Source organism: Anabrus simplex, chromosome 1 (assembly GCF_040414725.1).
Source record: "Anabrus simplex isolate iqAnaSimp1 chromosome 1, ASM4041472v1, whole genome shotgun sequence".
Classification (NCBI taxonomy): domain Eukaryota; kingdom Metazoa; phylum Arthropoda; class Insecta; order Orthoptera; family Tettigoniidae; genus Anabrus; species Anabrus simplex.
In genome coordinates, this window is record NC_090265.1 from 1,039,614,140 (window position 1) to 1,039,626,214 (window position 12,075).

The window sequence follows — 12,075 nt, forward strand, 5'->3', positions numbered from 1 at the left end:
TGCATATAAGTGAAGCATGAATGATAACTAGCACAGAAAGAAAGAGAATAGAAGCTGTTGAAATATGGTGTTACAGAAGAATGCTGAAGGTGAGAGGGATAGATCGAATCACGAATGAGGAGATAGTGAATCGAATTCGTGACAAGCAGATTAGAGCAGATATAGGATGCAGCAGTTATGTAGAAATGAATTGGTTGCACAGGGTAGGGTGGCGTGGAGGCTTGCATCAAACCAGTCTATGGACTGGTGAGTCAAATACACACAACACACGTAGATAATAAATATGCATAAATATAAAACAAGTCAAATATATAGGTATTCATGATCTATGCAGAGAAAAACTGCCATAACGCAAAAAACACTTTCATTTCCGCATTTAAAGTCTATCAATATGTCCACTGTCGCCTTCATCAGAAAAACACAGTTATATCCTGTTGATTTTCCGGTTAAATGCAGTCAAATGTATTACTGAAGATGTTTCAGTTCGCTATTCTGATTCATTTATGCATTTAAAAACAAGTGCACGTAGTTGCTCCTTATTTGAATGGTCAGAGTAGTCACCTTCGGTTCAGAGGTCCCTTGGTCCGATTGCGGCCAGGTCGGAGATTCCAACCTTAAGTGGTTATTTCCCCTGGCTCGAAGACTGGGTGTTTGTGCTGTCACGAACATTCATGCGACTTACGCATTACACACAACACATAAAAAACATGCAGTTTGTATACACGGTACATGCCGCCCACCCTCGTTGGAGGGTCCGCCTTACAAGGTCTGCACCAGGTTAGGAATAGCCACACGATATTTTTACTATTATGTTACTGTCGTTGTTATTATCCCAATTCTTATTTATTTGCACTTAAATATCCGTACAAAGAAGTGATACCTTAGTGATACCAGGGTGATAATGACAAAGCGGCCCTAAGGAATTACGTCTCTTCACTTCGTTTATTAATTTGCAATTCAAATAAATCACAAAAAGTAGCACGTAAGAAGGTGGGTGTTTACTGAGCGAATGGCTCCGTGGTTTGGGTCACGGAGCTGCAGCTTGCATTCGGGGGGGGGGGGGGGGGTAGTGGGTTCGAACCTCACTGTCGGCAGCACTGAAGGTGGCTTACGTGGTTTTCCATTTTCACAGCAGCAGGCAAATGGTGGGGACTGTATCATAATGAAGGCCAAGGTTTCTTCTTTCCCATTCCTAGCCCCTTCCTATCCTATCGTCACCATAAACCTATCTTTGTCGGTGCGAAGTAAAGCATTTTTTTACATGTTAGGTATTTGCCAAAATGAGTGGTTATTCTGTAGATGATCAATTGTCTTATTGTTTTAAATTATTTATTTTACATCACTACTTAATATCACCCAACCAAAGCAATATTCATGTCTATTTAGAAATTTTGCTAGGTAGGCTACTTCAGGAAAAGAATCTTGTTTATAGACAAACTGGTAACAGTTTTAGTAAAAATAGAACTTTGCAGCATTGATCATGAAAAGAGCACAATAACACGCAGTTTGTTATCCACGGTAGACGCCACCCACCACCATCGGAGGTTCCGTCCGTCTCTAGTAACCACACGTATTATTATTATTATTATTATTATTATTATTATTATTATTATTATTGAAATCGAGAACTTGAGAACCCCAAAATAGCTAACTAGTTTTGTTATAAAAGTAACTGAAATATCCATTCACTCAAGAGGTATTTAACTACTTCTATTTTAGATAGGGTAAGAGTCGAAATGTTAGGTGGACTGTAACACTTTCTCTGCATCTCTCTACGGCTTTTCTGTACTTTCATCTCACTGAGACACATGTCTATTTCTTAACTGGAAGATAAATGTATATTTCTTAGAGATGTTCTAAGTTTTAATATTAGCAGACGTCACTATGTTAGTAACCTATTAAGGTACCGAACAAATTCACAAGAAGAGTTTAGCTCGAAATGAAACTGGCATGCTTGTCAGATATTGAATACATAAAATATACATATTGGATCAATGAATAATAGATGACCTTAAACATCCAAGTTTCACGTTAGTCTTTGTCTCTATAAACGACAATACCTCAGGTCCCTGCTCTTACTAATTCAGTTCTGAAGCAATTTCAGAATAAAATGTCATAACAAATATGTATAATGTTTGAATCCTTGAAATATGAATACATAGGGTCTACCAATGTTTTATTTTTGAGGAGAATTCCTTAGTTTGGAAGATGTTCGATAGCCGAAGGTACGTTATTTACAATTTTACAATTTTATTGCAGCCGATTCACTAGAAAAAGCGATCTGTAGAATGAAAGATGTCGCCGTTACGAGGTAAAATCGACTGAATGTGAGCACTGGGGAGACGGGAGAGGCGGGCTGTAAATGAGGAATACCATAATCCCCCGGAGATCGGAGCCAGGCAATGCTAATTCCAGCAGGCGCGAACTTTGATCGGGTCCAACCGTAGTGACCTGGCTTTAGGAATTAAACTAGCCGACTGGTGGCTGAGGGAATTAAGTCGCAGGGAAGAATTAGGGATTCGGTGACACAGCTGACTAAAGCGCAGCCCCGTGGATGGTGAAAGGAACACTTTCCTAAATAAGTAGGCTGTTCTGTACCCGTCAACTGCACTTCGGCCGATGTATCCACTTTCAAAACGAAACAAAAAATCCTATTGAAGAATGTATACTCGCGTAAAAATGTCTGTAGATTTTCTCTCGACATCTTATAAAGGAGCAAATTATGGGATTTATTCTGATTGATTAGTTCGTACTACGTTACCATGATTCTTGAAAGCAATATTCCACAAATAATCGTTGTTCTAATTTCTTTCGAATTTACAGAGTTTGATTGTTAAAGTACCGTCTGATTTTTTGGCTGAATGTTTCAGCGTACTGGATTTTAATTCAGAGAGACCCGGGTTCGATTCCCGAGTGAGCTGGGGATTTTATCAATGTATGGCTAATTCCTTCAGCTAAGAGACTTAATACACTTCCCTTCATTTTCATTATAACACACCCCACTACCAACCACCACAGAAACACGCAATAATGAATTCATCGCTCCACATAGGTTTGGCGTCAGAAAGAGCATCTAGTTCTAAACCGGGCCAAATTCACATCAAGTACCAACACAAACAACTAGAGAAAAATGTAAGGGAAAGGACAAAGTTATTCTACGATAACATAAGAAGACCTTTCATCATTGTCATGAGTTTTAGATCCTGTACTCTAGTTTTCATAAACGTTTTTTCACGCCGTGAAATCGAATATTTTAAAATTGGCATATTCCGACCACGCTCACAAGTATTTCGCTATTTGATGCCTAGGCCATCTATGACATCTGATGGCAGAGCTATTGAGGATCCAACCAGCCTTAGGCCAAATATCTGACATATTTATCCGGAGATAGTAATGCCATCTATGATATACAGAAGAATGCGTAAATAATGCAGGCTAATCTCACAAAAAATAACACGTGTGAAAATAGTAGGGCCTAAGTGCTGCTAAAATGAACCGAAATATATCTAAACAATGAATATTATAATATTATGACATCCTTTAAGACATCTAGTACCTCTTCGGAAATAAATTATTTATATCAAAAAACAAAAGCAAAGCAAAGTAAAGCAAAGTCACCTCCGTACAGGCCATGGAGGCCCTTGGAGGAGTGGAAGGTAAAGGCTTCCACCATCGTTAACCTCGACATCTGACGGGGTAGATGGTTAGCTCTACGCCCGGCCGCCTTTGCCCCCAGGAATTAACCTGGTACTCATTTTGGGTGTAGGCTGAGTGAACCTCAGTGCCATATGCACCGCCGGAAGTGGAAATCTCGTTTCTTAAATTTTAAGACTTCCTGACGGGGATTGGAACCCACGTCCTTCCGGGTGAACCGAGCACGCCTTTGCCGCCTCGGCCAGGCATCCCATTGTCTCCAAAAGCACTGACGTGAAATCCTTATACAGGATCACGACTGAAACTCAGTAAGTTATAATTAGATGTCGAAGTAATGTACTATAGTTATAGTCTTCATATGGATTGGGTGTTTGCGTCGCATTACAAATTAGGTTTCATCTTAGGCAGCGCCTCATCCTCAAAGACGCCCAGGTCACCCATGAACATCAATTCGAGAGACTTGCACCAAACGGCTTCGGAGGCCACATGCCATTATTATTATTATTGTTATTATTATTATTATTATTATTATTATTATTATTATTATTATCTTTTTCTTCTTCTTCTTCATCTGTTTACCCTCCAGGGTCGGTTTCTCCCTCGGACTCAGCGAGGATCCCACCTCTACCATCTCAAGGGCAGTGTCCTGGACCTTCAGACTTTGCGTCAGGGGATACAACTGGGGAGAATGACCAGTACCTCGCCCAGGCGGTCTCACCTGCTATGCTGAACAGGGGCCTTGTGGAGGGATTGGAAGAGTGGATGGGACAGGCAAGGAAGAAAGAAGGAAGCGGCCGTGGCCTTATGTTAGGTACCATCCCGGCATTTGCCTGGAGGAGAAGTGGGAAACCACGGAAAACCACTTCCAGGATGGCTGAGGTGGGAATCGAACCCACCTCTACTCAGTTGGCCTCCCGAGGCTCAGTGGACCCCGTTCCAGCCCTCGTACCACTTTTCAAATTTCGTGGCAGAGCCGGGAATTGAACCCGGGCCTCCGGGGGTGGCAGCTAATCACGCTAACCACTACACCACAGAGGCGGACTTATTATTATTATTATTATTATTATTATTATTATTATTATTATTATTATTATTATTATTATTATTTCAGATCATTAAACCGATGCATCAGACGCCGTATTCGTAAGTAATGTCTTGTTTCGAGCACCAAATTTTTCTCGTTCCCAATTAACATAGCCAGCGACACTCACCGTGAAATGCTACCCTTAAACGTTTTCCTTCATACCGAACGAATGACTTCGCGGTTAGGGTCACATGGATTCAGCTTGCACTTGGGAGATAGTGGGTTCGAACCCCACTGTCCGCAGCCCTGAAGAATCTTCTCCGTGCTTTTAAATTTTCATACAAGGCAAATGCTGGGGCTGTATCTAAATTAGGACCATGGCCGCTTCCTTCGCACTCCAAGCCCTTTCCTACTCCATCGTCCCTTTGTTTTGATACCTGTAACGTGTATTTAGAGGTGAGACATAAGCACATTATACTGTAAAGTACATAGATTATATTACTCACACGTTCAGCAACTTAGCACTTTCCCTTCTTAGATAGTCAAGCGGCCAGATTTCCTTGAAGCGTATGCCCAGCTACACAATGTTGCATGAAATAAGGTGAAGTACATTCGTCCTGGCCCCACTAACAGGAATACTGTCATACTAAAGGGGAATGATCTTGAATCGGGTCTCAAAAGAGTTTTTCAAAAGCTTAATTAGTTTCTATAAAGACATTTTCGCTTTTGGAATATATATGGGTTCCTCCTGCTATTCAGAAAAGAGTGAAATTTATGGAAAATAAGAGGATTTCCCCTTGTACACGGTAACAACGTCCTGTTTTTCAACTGCATGCACACATTTCTTTACATATTTGTGTATATCTCCTATCATACAACATTTTCGTTACGTAACTGGAATAATTATAACTTGAATTAAAATGCAAACACGTACCTCTAAACTTACGTATAGCTATCAATCTAAAGAACTGGCAAATGTATTGAACGAATTTAAGTATCCATTCGTAAATTTGTAGGGCTGGTGTCATAAATGTTTTCCTTCTTTCGAAGTGTCTAATTATTAGCAGTATTTAGAATGTCGGATATAAGCATCCGTAAAAAATCCAACAGTTCAAATATGCTTGATACGTTGACAAGGCCTGCATTGGAGGAAGTGTCAGATAATGACTCTTTAAAATATTTCCATGTAGGCCTATATGGTATATGTAGTCTCGAGTTTTCTTAACCACATTCGCTTAGAAGTTCGCTATTTTGGATTTATGATTATAAGGAAGACCGACAGCTCTTGTTCGGACACACTGTTTCATCCAAGAATTTTCTTTACGATAGTGTGGTAAAATGCGGTTGAATAATAATAATAATAATAATAATAATAATAATAATAATAATAATAATAATAATCTGATTACCCTCCAGGTTCGGTTTTTCCCTCGGACTCAGCGAGGGATCCCACCTCTACCGCCTCAAGGGCAGTGTTCCGGAGCTTCAGACTTTTGGTCGTGGGATACAACTGGGGAGAATGACCAGTACATAGCCCAGGCGGCCTCACCTGCTATGCTGAACTGGGGCCTTGTGGAGGGATGGGAAGATCGCATGGGATAGGCAAGGGAGAGGGAAGGAAGCGGCCGTGGCCTTAACTTAGGTACCATCCCGGCATTCGCCTGGAGGAGAAGTGGGAAACCACGGAAAACCACTTCCAGGATGGCTGAGGTGGGAATCGAACCCACCTCTACTCAGTTGACCTCCCGAGGCCGAGTGGACCCCGTTCCAGCCCTCGTACCACTTTTCAAATTTCGTGGCAGAGCCGGGAATCGAACCCGGACCTCCGGGGGTGCCAGCTAATCACGCTAACCACTACACCACAGAGGCGGACAATAATAATAATAATAATAATAATAATAATAATAATAATAATAATAATAATAATAATAATAATAATCTATGTCATGCGTTAGATTTGCAGGCATTTTAATTTGACGCAATTTAGGTCGCTAACCGAACTATTCACTACGTGGTTAGAGGCGTGTAGTTGTGAGTTTTCATTCGGGAGATAGTGGGTTCGAGCAGCACTGTCGGCAGCTTTGTCCTATGCCCCATGCCATGTTCGCAATAAGACCTCTTTGAGTCGGTGTAACGTAAAAGAAATATAGGATTCTATGACTGTTTTAATTAATTTCGACTCGTCACCACCAGAGATCTTTTTGTGCAGACATCATACGACATGGTGTGTCAAATGGGCTTTTTTCGCCCTTCAAAAATCTGACTACTACTGCCTGATTCGAACCCGCGATCTTAGAATCCTGAGGCAGACACAGTGCCATTCATTTAGAGTGGAAGCTAGTCAGATGATGGTCACTAAAATGTGTTGTGTCATGGAATCGGCATGTTCTTTTAGGTCATGATGTTATGTTCACTAAGTCACTAAACCCAAAGCATTATTAATTGTTCTGTGCCGGTGCGGAAAGTGTTTGCCAAATAATGATACACTAAAAATGGATTGTGGGAATATAAAATGACTGATTTGCATTTCTCAGAGCGATCGTCATCTTGTCTCTCAGTATCGTTAGCGACCTAATTCACTAGTCAAGCTACAAGCAGCAACGTTCTCTTCATGTAGTGAGGCCAGTTGAGGTATTGTAATTCAATCTGTTGAATTTCGTGGCGCTATATATCTATTATGACAAGCAGGTCGAACATTTACAAGGCATATTACCATATTTCTATTAATGTGAGGGCATATTCCCTCCAAACTATGATTTATAATACAGGTCTAGATTAAGTAATTTATGCAATGAATAGACCACAAATTCAATTATTCCGGTGGCATTGTAATAGAGATTTCTATCTGTGCCCTTCTCTTTTAATAATTTGGGGCTATCGGGATTCGCTGAGGGAGAGGTCAAAGAGGAAGGAAGGAGAGAGAGGAGGACGAGAGAATAAATGGCGGGGCAATTATGAGGGCAGTTGGTTTTAGCGCGTCGTAAAGAAGGCGGTGTAAGTGAGGTTGCCGTAGCCCCAATATAAGGGGCGGTTAATTCCTGTAGAGCTGCTTGGGAAGGAAGTTGCAGAGCACTTCACAACCCCAAGTTACGACACAGTGAGATATAACAGCCCTATGGCAGATATAATATTTGGAACTGGGCTCGGGGTTACAAGGTGTAAAATGTGAGGGCATTAAGAGGAAGGAAAGGGTGCATAGGAAATTAAAAGACCTGCATATTGTGAATTTCTACGGTTCTTGTGTAAGACTATATCAGATATCTGATTCAATACATATGTTCTGATATTGGAGGCGTAGGTGAAAGATGCGAATAACTTCGTCTTCTAGACCATCCTGCGGTCGAATGATTGTATTCACGGAACTTGACTCTAATTTACATGAGCCAGTCATCTGTCACGTGTCCTGCTTCATGGCTAAATTGTTAGCATATTGGCCATTGTTCTAAGGGGTTTTTAGTTCGATTACCGACAAGGCCTTATCTAATAACTCTACTCGAGGGCTGGGTGTTTGGGCTGTCTTCAGCATCAGAATTCATTTTATCTTATAGGGCATCATCCTCACGGGTCGCCTATACGGCATCAACTCGGAAGACCTGAACCAGGCCTTTCCGGAAGACACAACCCTTTATCTGTCAGGTTCGTAGCTGACGTATGGCAGTTCTGTGAATTGGTGTGGGAGTTAGGTAACATTAAACACGTGTCACCACCCTAATTAGTCTAGCAAATGAACAATGTCATGTGGATAGATTCTTTGGCTGCTGAAGGAGATTCGTTGTGATGGTGATTATTGTTTGAAGGAGATAGGTACACCTTTTGCGCTCTTAAATGTAGTAAAATTATTATTTTTATAATTTAGTAACTTTAAACCTTTAGGACCTGAGTATTTTATCACAGTTAAGAAGAATATTCCATAAGCAATATGATGTCTTTAACAAACACAAAAGGAGCACCATAATTTGACATACGTATTATTAAATAGTTACTTATTAACATAGATGACACGTTCGAGTTCATATAAAAGAAGAACTGAATTTATGACAACACATTCTTCAAAAGGTGTATTATATCCTAAATAGTTGTCTATTGTACAATATTAAATAATATTTCTTCTTCTTCTTAATCAGTTTACTTTCCAGGTTGGCCTTTCCCTCGGACTCAGCGAGGGATCATACCTCAACTGCCTCAAGGGCAGTGTCCTGGAGCTTCAGACTCTGGGTCGGGGTATACAACTGGGTAGGATGACCAGTACCTCGCCCAGGCGGCCTCACCTGCTATGCTGAACAGGGGCTTTGTGGGGGGATGGGAAGACTGAAAGGGTTAGACAAGGAAGAGAGAAGGATGCGGCCGTGGCTTTAAGTTAGGTACCATCCCGGCATTTGCCTTGAGGAGAAGTCGGAAGCCACGGAAAACCAATTCCAGGATGGCTGAAGTGAGAATGAATCCATCTCTACTCATTTGGCTCCCGAGTCTGAGTTGACCCCGTTCCAGCCCTCGTACCACTATTCAAATTTCGTGGCAGAGCCGGGAATCGAACCCGGGTCTCCGGGGGTGGCAGACAATCACACTAACCACTAAGCCACAGAGGCAGACATTTATTTATTTATTTATTTATTTATTTATTTATTTATTTATTTATTTATTTATTTATTTATTTATTTATTTATTTATTTATTTATTTATTTATTTATTTATTTATTTATTTATTTATTAGTTCCCTTTGGGTCTGCTATGGACCACGTGGTTCTTATCTCTAGCAGCTTTCTTCTTTGACCAGTACTCCTTCATTCTTGCACTGTGAATGTCTTTTCGCTCCTGAGTCCATTTCACACCTCCTCCCGGACGTACTGTTTTTTCTGTTAGTGACTGGAGAGAGTGTGATGTTCTGATCAACGATCTGTACCTATTCCTGTCATAAATTTCACTGGGAGCAATGTCCAATTCTTGAAGGTCTTTTCTGACGAGTCTTGCCCACTTGGCATTAGTCACTTTCCCTCTAGAGATGGTGTGGAAGATTCTGGAGGTGAGCCTCTGATTGTCCATTCTCATGACATGACCATAGAAGTTCAATCTCCTCTTCCTCATAGATGTTGTAATACTCTCCAATTGTTGATACAGTTCGTTGTTGTGCCTGATTCTGTACTTGCCTTCTTCTTTAATAGGGCCCATGATTTTTCTCAGGATCTTCCTTTCCTTCAGCGCCAGTTTTCTAAGTTGCCCTTTTCTTACCATGTTTATTCTGGCACTGTTCTAGGCCATTAGGACTGCTTATGTGGATATTTTATAAGCAGGACTGGATGAGGATAGAATGGTTGGGGGTTTGACTTCGTTTGACTGAGCAACAGCGAGTTAGCGCAGTAAGTGTTCGAATAGATGGCCTTCTGCAGTAATACATGTTTCAGCGTGCCGTTGAACTGCCAATCGGGCTCTTTGTAGCATTGTAAGTGATATGGATTCACAGGCTTCCGTAATAAGGTTTCGAAGGCTTTCAGGATTTTCCGGCTGCTGAGCATACACTATATCCTTCTAATAGCCCCATAGAATGAAGTCTAGTGGCGTCAAATCGGGCGATCTAGAAGGCCAGGTGACAAGTCCTCCCCTTCCTATCCATCGACCGGGATGTGCAACATTCAGGTAGTTTCGAACATCTGCTGACATGTGAGGAGGAGGTCAGTCATGGTTACACGCACACCCAGGGGCACATCCTCTAGCAGCAATGGTAGTTGGTCTTGAAGAAACTGTAGGTACCGCGTTACTGCCAAATGATCCTCAAAGGAATATGGTCCTATTAGGTTATCACCCAGTATACCACACCAGATATTTACCCCTCATCGTGCCTGAAATGCTGCCTGCCTTGCCCAGTGGGGATTTTCAACGCTCCAGTAGTGCATATTATGACGATTCACAGAGCCGTTGTTATAAAATCGTGCCTCGTCCGAAAATAAAATGTGAGATATAAACGCTGGATCATTTGCCATTTGCCTCAGTATCCACGCACATAACTCAACACGAGTTTCGAAATCTCGTCCGTGGAGTTCTTGTTGTAGTTGCAGGCGATACGGACGAAAAAACTGGAATGCAACATCCTTACAACAGACGACTGGCTGATGTTAGCCTTTAGAGCTACTGTCCGGGTACTCGTGTGAGGATTCTCCCGGAAAATGTCCAAAACCATCTCAGGAGTTTCACCGGCGTAATTGGTGCCCCTCTAACAGGACCTGTTCGGAAAAGTGACGAAGTTGTACGTAAACGTCACTCCACCCTCCTAAACGTATTTGCGTTTGGTTGTTGTCTGTGTGGAAATCTTTTCGTGGCACAGGCACTGTGCTTCCTGTGCGTTCTGTCTTGCTCCACCGTGGACGAGGAGCATGTCAAGATACTCATCTGTTGAATACATAGCGAAGAAATTACCAGGACTGCTAGGCTACACCAAGTGTCAGGCGACTACACAATCAACATGTATTGGTCGAATGTGGCACAAATGGCCTCTTATTTGATCCTCAAAGTTTTAAATATGAAAACAAATAATTATCGCTCGTGGGATTCAAACCGACCTACCAACGCAACATGCGTTAACACGTCTGTGGTTAGTCCAATACACTACGATGAATGTTGCCTCCACTTCATCAGAAAGCTTACTTGGTGTAAAACTACGTCCCGCTTCACAAACTCGCACACGTTTTGTATCATTATGCCATCGCTTTTAGTGGAAATTTCATAACCAATCGAAAGCTTATAATTGGCACGAACCGAGTTCGATAGCTGCAGTCACTTAAGTGCGGCCAGTATCCAGTAATCGGGAGATAGTGGGTTCGAGCCCCACTGTCGGCAGCTCTGAAGATGGTTTTCCGTGGTTTCCCATTTTCACACCAGGCAAATGCCGGGGCTGTACCTTAATTAAGGCTACGGCCGCTTCCATCCACTTCCTAGGCCTTTCCTATCCCATCGTCGCCATAAGACCTATCTGGGTCGGTGTGACGTAAAGCAAAATAGCAAAACAAAAAAAATAATTGGCACGTACATTTTTCATAACCGTATGACAGATTGGTGTATTGTGTAAATACGTGTCGCAAACTTTTTTTTTATTTTTGTAAAAGTCATGCAGTGATGCTGTGAGTGCTTTAAACGCTACTATAGCTTGGTACACGGCAAAGAAATGTCGACCATCACCCCACTGACGTTCGTTGGGATGTCTAAAAGTAGAAACGTCAGGCGCAGCGGACTCACCCGATATATTTATATATATATAAATATTTTACAATTTGCTTTACGACGCACCGCCACTTACTGGACTTATGGAGACGATGAGATAAGAAGAGTGTAGGAGTGGGAAGGAAGCAGCCGTGGTCTTAACTGAAGTATAACATCAGCATTTACCCGGTGTGAAAATCGGAAACCAC